Here is an 11,279-nt window from a genome sequence, read left to right on the forward strand (position 1 = left end):
CATTTTACAAAACATAGAGTTTGTAGTGATTTTTCAGAGTTTCAGGGTTTAGTAGAATGCAGTTTTGGTTCATATAAATATGACGTTGTGCTTATTTCAGTCTGCTGTGTGTGTTTCCTGAAGACTGACTGCATTTTCACTATGTAGTTTGCAGATTACTCCTAGAAGTTACATAAATAATTTTACAAAACTTAAAATTTGCAGTAAAATACCATTTGTGCTTATTATATCCTTGCAGTGTGGTCCCTATTTCTGTGTTTTGTATGTGTGTCATGCTTGCAGTTGTCACCATGTATTTGTAGGTTTGAAAAATAAGGTATTTCCAAAGGAATAGAAACGTAAGAGTTTCTCACTTTATTTACAATAGATACCTGATGTACTTTGTCGCCAGAACCTGGTATAACTTTGAAAAAGAAGCCAAGAGTGAAAGACTGAATAGAATATATATGGAATATGCTGGAAATGACATTACTCCGTACAGGTCAGTGTTTCTTTCTGTCCAATGTTGGTGTTGTGAACCAGAAATTAATGATTACAAGTATCTATACAACATTTCATGGAGTATCTTTTTCTACTTCTGACTATGTTCCATGTTGTAAAATGCTTGTTTGCCACAATAAAAGTCACCATTGTGTGTGTTTGTGTGTATTTTATTAATTCTATACATTTGAGCACAAACAAATCATATATACATATATTATTTATTACATATGAGTATTCACAAATAGTGCTTCACTGTGTCTCTCTAAGAAAAGTGGTGTGCATGTCTTTAGTGTCTATTGATAAATAAAACCTAACAAGATATATATATGTTTGTGTGTGTGTGTGTAATGGAATGAAATGCAGTATATTCTTAAATATGATACATGTTAAGGCTACGTTTGAGCATTCACTAATGTAACAAATATAATAAGTACAGTGCTGGTCAAAATGAACAGATATAATTCTATATATTTCACTGTTGTTCTCTATTGTCTATTGATAAATATAAACTAAAGAGATATAGGTATGTGTGTTTATCTGTGTTTGCTTAAATATATATGTAATGACATGCAATATATGTAAGTCTATACATTTCTTAATCGATTTTTTCTTACCTTTTTATTTTGCAAACACAGTATCATCCTAACCCTAATCATAAAACATATAAACTAAAAACACATGTGGGTTCAAATCCCACTCTGGGTAAATATTAATTTTTCTTTTTAATTTACTAAAACAGTATCATAAAACAGTGTAACCTTAAATATATATAAAACGTTTATTTTTCTTATTTTTTAATTTACTAAAACAGTATAATCAAACATAATCTAAAATAAAATATATATGTGTATATACAACTTTTATTTTTCTTATTTTTTAATTTACTAAAACAAATCATAAAACATTATAACCTAAAATAAAATATAAAACTTTTCTTTTCTTATACTCTTTTTATTTACTAAAACAGTATCATAAAACAATATAACCTATTGATTATATATATATATCTGTATTTAAAACTTTTATTCTCTTTTTATTTACTAAAATAGTATCATAAAACAATATAACTTTAAATATATATATGTATTTAAAACTTTTCTTATTCTCTTTTTATTTACTTAAACAGTATCATAAAACAATATAACCTTAAAAACACAGTTTATGCTATTAAACATTACACCTCCACACCAGCAGTGTGAGGTGCCCTTGGACATTCACCATGATGGATGTCACCCTAACAAAATGGCTACCATCTTACCAGATGACCTATGACCTTACAAATGGCCGATATCAGTCAAAATGGCCGATATCATCCAAGATGGCTGACAAGGGAGGGTCAAATGGTAACCCAGGGGGGTGCTGGGAAGGAGAGAGGAGTTCCGGTTCAATGGTACATAAGGAGGGAGGGTCAAAGAGTAACCCAGGGGGGTGCTGGGAAGGAGAGAGGAGTTCCAGTTCAAAGGTACATAGGGAGGGCGGGATTTCAGGCTGTCAAAATAAGTGATGCTGCCATCTATACTACTCACAGACACAGTTAGCCACAGCCACGGCTTCTTCCAATTCTCGTCAGTGTTCCAGATTCGATGTTTTTTTTCTTCAGTGACGTTGTAAACACGCACGTGGGGAGCACATCAAAACCCAGTTTTGTGATTCAGTTACAGAAACAACTGACACAGCGGAGCAGTAGGGGTTGTAACATTTTTTGGTCCAAGGTCTGGACCACAGCGACTGAGTGGTCCGGACCTCGGCACTGTGGTCCACGGAGTGGTCCCGATCACGTAACGCAAATTGGGATGGGTTTTTGTTTAGTTTTTTTGGACACACCGTATAAAACCCATTTACTGTCAAATATATTATCGACATATCCAAACTACAAACATAATGATCATAAATGTACAATATTAATAGTATAATTCTCATTTGTAACATAGCCGATAGCTGATTTCTTTTTTAATCTTATCTATCAGACAATTTGTAGGAAGCTGTGCTAACGTTACTCTGAAAAATGCGCTTACATTGAGCAACTTTGTCATTCTGAATGAAATTATTCAAGTTATCAATTTTTCCTCATCATGACTGAAGAGAAAAGATAGCTTATTTAGAATCTTATCTTTAATTTAATGTCAGCCTATTTACATGTCCTCTGTTTGCGCTCTGCCAAGAAATGTTTTATCAACTTTTTTGGTTAAACCATATCTTCCTTATTTTATCACTGTGAGATCTAGCAACATTAAAAACAAAAGCATAGGTTGTTTTGTTTATGTATGGTTAACATTGTAATAGTTGGTATTTTAAAGAGAGATTATAAGAGATGTATTAACGTATTGATCATCTGATGCCCTTTGTCTTTTCTTGAAGGATAATGTCATTATGAAGAAGATAAAACTTTTTTTTTTTAAACACCTCCCCCCAGCAGGATTTGGGTCGCCTCCGCACTGTTTCTGCTGAAACAAAAAAACAAGTGTCAATCTCTGCAGGAATCTACTCCGGCTCCCCCTTCTGGTGATGAAGAGGAACCCGAGTCCAAGATGCTTCCAACCAGCCCTCAGGCGCTCCCTTCGGCTGTAGGTCACGCTCCAGGGGGCCGGGGGAGTTAAGAGGGTGTCACTGGACGGGGACGACAAACGCCTCCAGTGACAGACGGACGCACACAGAGAGAGAAAGAGACAGAGAGAGAGAGTTGCACTTCCTCCTGCAATGCAATAAATATGCCCAAAATAAGGGACACATTCCTTAACAAAATAATGAATGCCACCCTACCTTTGACAAAACTGAGAAAAAATAAAAATGGTCAGTCCTCCTGGAGGAGGGACACACAGCCTCCCTGGCTGCCCAATATGTCACCGCCTGCCACAGCCTGAGGGGCACAGTGACACATGAGCACCAGCTGTAAATAAAATGTAAATACTCATTTGTAATGCATGTCATTGTATTTCCAAAAAGGAATCTGTAAACACTAAACCTATTTTCTTTAGTTCTATGTATTAAAGATCATTTATAGTTTATTACATTTTGTTTTTCTGTACTTTTATACATCTTATTGTGATTTTGGCAGGACACTGTCTGTCACGGCATGGCTGCTGCTGACGCACACTAATTAGGTGCTCATGTGTTGCAGCCGTGTTGTCCGCTGCTTCGCAGACAGCTTGTGAGCTCACGGCTGCAGGCAATGATCACTGAGGCGACTGTGACGTCATTGGCAGGTGTGCTTCATCTATTTAATCCCTCTCCTTCCCCGAGGGAGACTTTATTGTGACTGCCCGGAGCACCCTGTTTGTGTGGATGTCTTGTGTGCTGGTTTTGCCTTGTTTTCCCCTTTTTGTGTTTTTTTCTGTTGGACTATTGTGAACCCCAATAAAGCTCGGACACCGCCGGAACCCGAGACTCTCTCCGTTTATTGTGTCCGGCATTTACATTTGGTGGCCAATGTGGGGAAGCTTTGTGACATACTTACCCTGAACTCTGTACCCGGAAGGACAGCTATGGAGGCGTCTCCAGTGGAACAGTTGTTGGCCCCAGTGGTGAAGCTGCAGGCTCAAAAACAACAAACTCTCGAGACGCTTGTCCAGCAACTTCAAGTACCAGCTCCTGCACCTAACCCTGCTGTGGCCGCAGCAAACCCGGCTTGGGCAGGTCTGCAGATTCCAAAGATGGGACCGGAGGACAACCCAGAGGCTCTGAATTTCTGTCCAATATTAAAGATCCTAGGCTCTCATTGTCTGATTTGGCTGGGGCACAATTGGGACATGTCTCTGGGGACCGATCACCATTAGTGACTGCAGGTGATGAGAGGGGCAGGGACAGCCTTCCCTCTGACTCCAGTCGTGTAGCAGCCAACAGTACCCTGTTGGACCCAGGGGAAGGAACGAGTTCTGGGACTCACCTCCTCTCTCCTTCTTCCAGTGGAAGGCCCGACACTGGATCCCGCCTTCAACCGGGTATCCGATTTCGCTATGGACCAGACACAGGATGATGCCCTGGGACATATATATGACCAGGTCAGAGTTGTTGATGGTTGCATAGTGAATACACAGAGGGCACTTTGTGTTTCTCTCCAAACCAGCAGCCAAACCGATCATGCTGGATGATGTTGCAGACAGAATAACGTTCACCACGGTGCCTCCAGACTTTTTCACGAATACCAATCGAGCTGCACGGTGCTGGGCTGTGAGCACAGGTCCCACTAGAGGATGACGGGCCCTCGTGCCACCCTCATAGAGTCTGTTTCTGACAGTTTAGTCAGAAACATGCACACCAGTAGACCGCTGGAGGTCATTTTGGAGGGCTCAGGCAATGCTCCTCCTGTTCCTCCTCGCACAAAAAAGCAGATACTGGTCCTTCTAATTCTTCTGATAGCACGGATGAATGTGCCATACTGGAGGAGCTGGACTACCTGTGCAACCTGAATGGGCTGCAGGGAGCACCTCATAATTCCAGTAGTGACAAGGACACTAGCAAAAGGCAAAACTAGAGAAGAATCAGTCAGGAAGGATAAGGAGAGAGCAATCGTCTGTGGCCACCACCTGCAAAACCATTCCCTTTTTGGGGTTGTCTTGCTGTTGCCTATCTCCGGTGCACCTGCTGTCACTTTCATTTGCACCAAAACAAGAGACAGTGATTCACAACCGCGTAGGCTTCCTAACTGTACAGATTAATATGCCTGAACTGTAACTGACTTGGTATTATGCTGTGATGATTACTTGTTCCCTTATTTTTTTGAGAGGTGTATTATAGAAGATAGCCTTGAGAATGCGGCCACAGAATTGCGGGAATCCGTGACTTTCAACACTTATGCAACCGAGTCGAGGTGACCAACAGCTCAATGTCTGGTTGGCACCATGGCTTAGATGTGCCATTCATGAAACTTGCGTTGATTCTTGAAGCCACTGGCATTGCTTCCCTCTCCAAGTCTGTGTAATAAGGAATTGGCAGGAGCCCACGAGTTGAAACTATCAGAGGACAGAATGCAAATGAAGTGTTCTGAGAAAAGCAAAGCGGCGAAAGGACATTTTCCCGTGTGCATGTAGATGGCCGACTTTGACACGGCTTGATGAAGTCTTGTGGATCCTACCACTGCTTAAGTGCACTACTACGCTTGCCTTCAGGGAGTTTCATGTCAAACATTCAAAAAACAGGACTCGAACTAGACGGATGAGCACCTACGATCGGTCTTGGCCGATGTGGGGATCGAACCCAAGACCTTGGCGTTATTAGCACCACGCTCTAACCAACTGAGCTAACCGGCCATCAAAAGGAGTCTCTCTGCCAGGCATTTCCTCATGTTTATGTAATTTGGGTGCAAAATGCATTACACACAAGTGTGAAAAGAACACTTTTGCAATTCCTAGCATTGGTGATGCTATAAATCATTCTGTCAGAAGTGGGATTTGAACCCACACCTCCATCAGGAGACCAGAAAACCCTTCTACACTCTTCAAGGGAACAACACCTTAAGTCTGGCAAATTAGACCACTCGGCCATTCTGAGAGGATGTATACGTCCACCGGGAGATTATATACTGATCAAGAAAACTGCGGGAACACTTAAATCACACATCGGATCTCCGTGATCGAAGTCTAGGAAACCTCAAGATCTTCACCGTACATTGCATAATTCGTAACTCTCCCACCTCCATGCTTTTGAGACTGTACTGGGAGACACAGCAAACTTTCTTCAGACGGCACGTATGGATGTGCCATACTGGAGGAGCTGGACTACCTGTGCAACCTGAATGGGCTGCAGGGAGCACCTCATAATTCCAGTAGTGACAAGGACACTAGCAAAAGGCAAAACTAGAGAAGAATCAGTCAGGAAGGATAAGGAGAGAGCAATCGTCTGTGGCCACCACCTGCAAAACCATTCCCTTTTTGGGGTTGTCTTGCTGTTGCCTATCTCCGGTGCACCTGCTGTCACTTTCATTTGCACCAAAACAAGAGACAGTGATTCACAACCGCTTAGGCTTCCTAACTGTACAGATTAATATGCCTGAACTGTAACTGACTTGGTATTATGCTGTGATGATTACTTGTTCCCTTATTTTTTTGAGAGGTGTATTATAGAAGATAGCCTTGAGAATGCGGCCACAGAATTGCGGGAATCCGTGACTTTCAACACTTATGCAACCGAGTCGAGGTGACCAACAGCTCAATGTCTTGTTGGCACCATGGCTTAGATGTGCCATTCATGAAACTTGCGTTGATTCTTGAAGCCACTGGCATTGCTTCCCTCTCCAAGTCTGTGTAATAAGGAATTGGCAGGAGCCCACGAGTTGAAACTATCAGAGGACAGAATGCAAATGAAGTGTTCTGAGAAAAGCAAAGCGGCGAAAGGACATTTTCCCGTGTGCATGTAGGTGGCCGACTTTGACACGGCTTGATGAAGTCTTGTGGATCCTACCACTGCTTAAGTGCACTACTACGCTTGCCTTCAGGGAGTTTCATGTCAAACATTCAAAAAACAGGACTCGAACTAGACGGATGAGCACCTACGATCGGTCTTGGCCGATGTGGGGATCGAACCCAAGACCTTGGCGTTATTAGCACCACGCTCTAACCAACTGAGCTAACCGGCCATCAAAAGGAGTCTCTCTGCCAGGCATTTCCTCATGTTTATGTAATTTGGCTGCAAAATGCATTACACACAAGTGTGAAAAGAACACTTTTGCAATTCCTAGCATTGGTGATGCTATTAATCAATCTGTCAGGAGTGGGATTTGAACCCACGCCTCCATCAGGAGACCAGAAAACCCTTCTACACTCTTCAAGGGAACAACACCTTAAGTCTGGCAAATTAGACCACTCGGCCATTCTGAGAGGATGTATACGTCCACCGCGAGATTATATACTGATCAAGAAAACTGCGGGAACACTTAAATCACACATCGGATCTCCGTGATCAAAATCTAGGAAACCTCAAGATCTTCACCGTACATTGCATAATTCGTAACTCTCCCACCTCCATGCTTTTGAGACTGTACTGGGAGACACAGCAAACTTTCTTCAGACGGCACGTATGGATGTGCCATACTGGAGGAGCTGGACTACCTGTGCAACCTGAATGGGCTGCAGGGAGCACCTCATAATTCCAGTAGTGACAAGGACACTAGCAAAAGGCAAAACTAGAGAAGAATCAGTCAGGAAGGATAAGGAGAGAGCAATCGTCTGTGGCCACCACCTGCAAAACCATTCCCTTTTTGGGGTTGTCTTGCTGTTGCCTATCTCCGGTGCACCTGCTGTCACTTTCATTTGCACCAAAACAAGAGACAGTGATTCACAACCGCTTAGGCTTCCTAACTGTACAGATTAATATGCCTGAACTGTAACTGACTTGGTATTATGCTGTGATGATTACTTGTTCCCTTATTTTTTTGAGAGGTGTATTATAGAAGATAGCCTTGAGAATGCGGCCACAGAATTGCGGGAATCCGTGACTTTCAACACTTATGCAACCGAGTCGAGGTGACCAACAGCTCAATGTCTGGTTGGCACCATGGCTTAGATGTGCCATTCATGAAACTTGCGTTGATTCTTGAAGCCACTGGCATTGCTTCCCTCTCCAAGTCTGTGTAATAAGGAATTGGCAGGAGCCCACGAGTTGAAACTATCAGAGGACAGAATGCAAATGAAGTGTTCTGAGAAAAGCAAAGCGGCGAAAGGACATTTTCCCGTGTGCATGTAGATGGCCGACTTTGACACGGCTTGATGAAGTCTTGTGGATCCTACCACTGCTTAAGTGCACTACTACGCTTGCCTTCAGGGAGTTTCATGTCAAACATTCAAAAAACAGAACTCGAACTAGACGGATGAGCACCTACGATCGGTCTTGGCCGATGTGGGGATCGAACCCAAGAACTTGGCGTTATTAGCACCACGCTCTAACCAACTGAGCTAACCGGCCATCAAAAGGAGTCTCTCTGCCAGGCATTTCCTCATGTTTATGTAATTTGGCTGCAAAATGCATTACACACAAGTGTGAAAAGAACACTTTTGCAATTCCTAGCATTGGTGATGCTATAAATCAATCTGTCAGGAGTGGGATTTGAACCCACGCCTCCATCAGGAGACCAGAAAACCCTTCTACACTCTTCAAGGGAACAACACCTTAAGTCTGGCAAATTAGACCACTCGGCCATTCTGAGAGGATGTATACGTCCACCGCGAGATTATATACTGATCAAGAAAACTGCGGGAACACTTAAATCACACATCGGATCTCCGTGATCAAAATCTAGGAAACCTCAAGATCTTCACCGTACATTGCATAATTCGTAACTCTCCCAGCTCCATGCTTTTGAGACTGTACTGGGAGACACAGCAAACTTTCTTCAGACGGCACGTATGGATGTGCCATACTGGAGGAGCTGGACTACCTGTGCAACCTGAATGGGCTGCAGGGAGCACCTCATAATTCCAGTAGTGACAAGGACACTAGCAAAAGGCAAAACTAGAGAAGAATCAGTCAGGAAGGATAAGGAGAGAGCAATCGTCTGTGGCCACCACCTGCAAAACCATTCCCTTTTTGGGGTTGTCTTGCTGTTGCCTATCTCCGGTGCACCTGCTGTCACTTTCATTTGCACCAAAACAAGAGACAGTGATTCACAACCGCTTAGGCTTCCTAACTGTACAGATTAATATGCCTGAACTGTAACTGACTTGGTATTATGCTGTGATGATTACTTGTTCCCTTATTTTTTTGAGAGGTGTATTATAGAAGATAGCCTTGAGAATGCGGCCACAGAATTGCGGGAATCCGTGACTTTCAACACTTATGCAACCGAGTCGAGGTGACCAACAGCTCAATGTCTTGTTGGCACCATGGCTTAGATGTGCCATTCATGAAACTTGCGTTGATTCTTGAAGCCACTGGCATTGCTTCCCTCTCCAAGTCTGTGTAATAAGGAATTGGCAGGAGCCCACGAGTTGAAACTATCAGAGGACAGAATGCAAATGAAGTGTTCTGAGAAAAGCAAAGCGGCGAAAGGACATTTTCCCGTGTGCATGTAGGTGGCCGACTTTGACACGGCTTGATGAAGTCTTGTGGATCCTACCACTGCTTAAGTGCACTACTACGCTTGCCTTCAGGGAGTTTCATGTCAAACATTCAAAAAACAGGACTCGAACTAGACGGATGAGCACCTACGATCGGTCTTGGCCGATGTGGGGATCGAACCCAAGACCTTGGCGTTATTAGCACCACGCTCTAACCAACTGAGCTAACCGGCCATCAAAAGGAGTCTCTCTGCCAGGCATTTCCTCATGTTTATGTAATTTGGCTGCAAAATGCATTACACACAAGTGTGAAAAGAACACTTTTGCAATTCCTAGCATTGGTGATGCTATTAATCAATCTGTCAGGAGTGGGATTTGAACCCACGCCTCCATCAGGAGACCAGAAAACCCTTCTACACTCTTCAAGGGAACAACACCTTAAGTCTGGCAAATTAGACCACTCGGCCATTCTGAGAGGATGTATACGTCCACCGCGAGATTATATACTGATCAAGAAAACTGCGGGAACACTTAAATCACACATCGGATCTCCGTGATCAAAATCTAGGAAACCTCAAGATCTTCACCGTACATTGCATAATTCGTAACTCTCCCACCTCCATGCTTTTGAGACTGTACTGGGAGACACAGCAAACTTTCTTCAGACGGCACGTATGGATGTGCCATACTGGAGGAGCTGGACTACCTGTGCAACCTGAATGGGCTGCAGGGAGCACCTCATAATTCCAGTAGTGACAAGGACACTAGCAAAAGGCAAAACTAGAGAAGAATCAGTCAGGAAGGATAAGGAGAGAGCAATCGTCTGTGGCCACCACCTGCAAAACCATTCCCTTTTTGGGGTTGTCTTGCTGTTGCCTATCTCCGGTGCACCTGCTGTCACTTTCATTTGCACCAAAACAAGAGACAGTGATTCACAACCGCTTAGGCTTCCTAACTGTACAGATTAATATGCCTGAACTGTAACTGACTTGGTATTATGCTGTGATGATTACTTGTTCCCTTATTTTTTTGAGAGGTGTATTATAGAAGATAGCCTTGAGAATGCGGCCACAGAATTGCGGGAATCCGTGACTTTCAACACTTATGCAACCGAGTCGAGGTGACCAACAGCTCAATGTCTGGTTGGCACCATGGCTTAGATGTGCCATTCATGAAACTTGCGTTGATTCTTGAAGCCACTGGCATTGCTTCCCTCTCCAAGTCTGTGTAATAAGGAATTGGCAGGAGCCCACGAGTTGAAACTATCAGAGGACAGAATGCAAATGAAGTGTTCTGAGAAAAGCAAAGCGGCGAAAGGACATTTTCCCGTGTGCATGTAGATGGCCGACTTTGACACGGCTTGATGAAGTCTTGTGGATCCTACCACTGCTTAAGTGCACTACTACGCTTGCCTTCAGGGAGTTTCATGTCAAACATTCAAAAAACAGAACTCGAACTAGACGGATGAGCACCTACGATCGGTCTTGGCCGATGTGGGGATCGAACCCAAGAACTTGGCGTTATTAGCACCACGCTCTAACCAACTGAGCTAACCGGCCATCAAAAGGAGTCTCTCTGCCAGGCATTTCCTCATGTTTATGTAATTTGGCTGCAAAATGCATTACACACAAGTGTGAAAAGAACACTTTTGCAATTCCTAGCATTGGTGATGCTATAAATCAATCTGTCAGGAGTGGGATTTGAACCCACGCCTCCATCAGGAGACCAGAAAACCCTTCTACACTCTTCAAGGGAACAACACCTTAAGTCTGGCAAATTAGACCACTCGGCCATTCTGAGAGGATGTAT

General features: G+C 43.2%; 5 non-coding genes across 5 annotated transcripts; all 5 read right to left on the reverse strand.

The window, feature by feature from the left end:
* Positions 1 to 5,655: 5,655 nt before the first annotated feature.
* trnai-aau (transfer RNA isoleucine (anticodon AAU)) lies at positions 5,656 to 5,729 on the reverse strand. Its single transcript has one exon. It is a non-coding gene; the product is annotated as a tRNA-Ile (tRNA).
* A 1,251-nt stretch (positions 5,730 to 6,980) lies between these two features.
* On the reverse strand, positions 6,981 to 7,054 carry trnai-aau (transfer RNA isoleucine (anticodon AAU)). Its single transcript has one exon. It is a non-coding gene; the product is annotated as a tRNA-Ile (tRNA).
* A 1,251-nt stretch (positions 7,055 to 8,305) lies between these two features.
* Positions 8,306 to 8,379, reverse strand: trnai-aau (transfer RNA isoleucine (anticodon AAU)). The gene has a single exon. It is a non-coding gene; the product is annotated as a tRNA-Ile (tRNA).
* A 1,251-nt stretch (positions 8,380 to 9,630) lies between these two features.
* trnai-aau (transfer RNA isoleucine (anticodon AAU)) lies at positions 9,631 to 9,704 on the reverse strand. The gene has a single exon. It is a non-coding gene; the product is annotated as a tRNA-Ile (tRNA).
* Positions 9,705 to 10,955: 1,251 nt separating this feature from the next.
* On the reverse strand, positions 10,956 to 11,029 carry trnai-aau (transfer RNA isoleucine (anticodon AAU)). The gene has a single exon. It is a non-coding gene; the product is annotated as a tRNA-Ile (tRNA).
* Between the last annotated feature and the right edge of the window lie 250 nt (positions 11,030 to 11,279).

The sequence above is a fragment of the Amia ocellicauda genome, chromosome 12 (genome assembly GCF_036373705.1).
Source record: "Amia ocellicauda isolate fAmiCal2 chromosome 12, fAmiCal2.hap1, whole genome shotgun sequence".
Classification (NCBI taxonomy): Eukaryota; Metazoa; Chordata; class Actinopteri; order Amiiformes; family Amiidae; genus Amia; species Amia ocellicauda.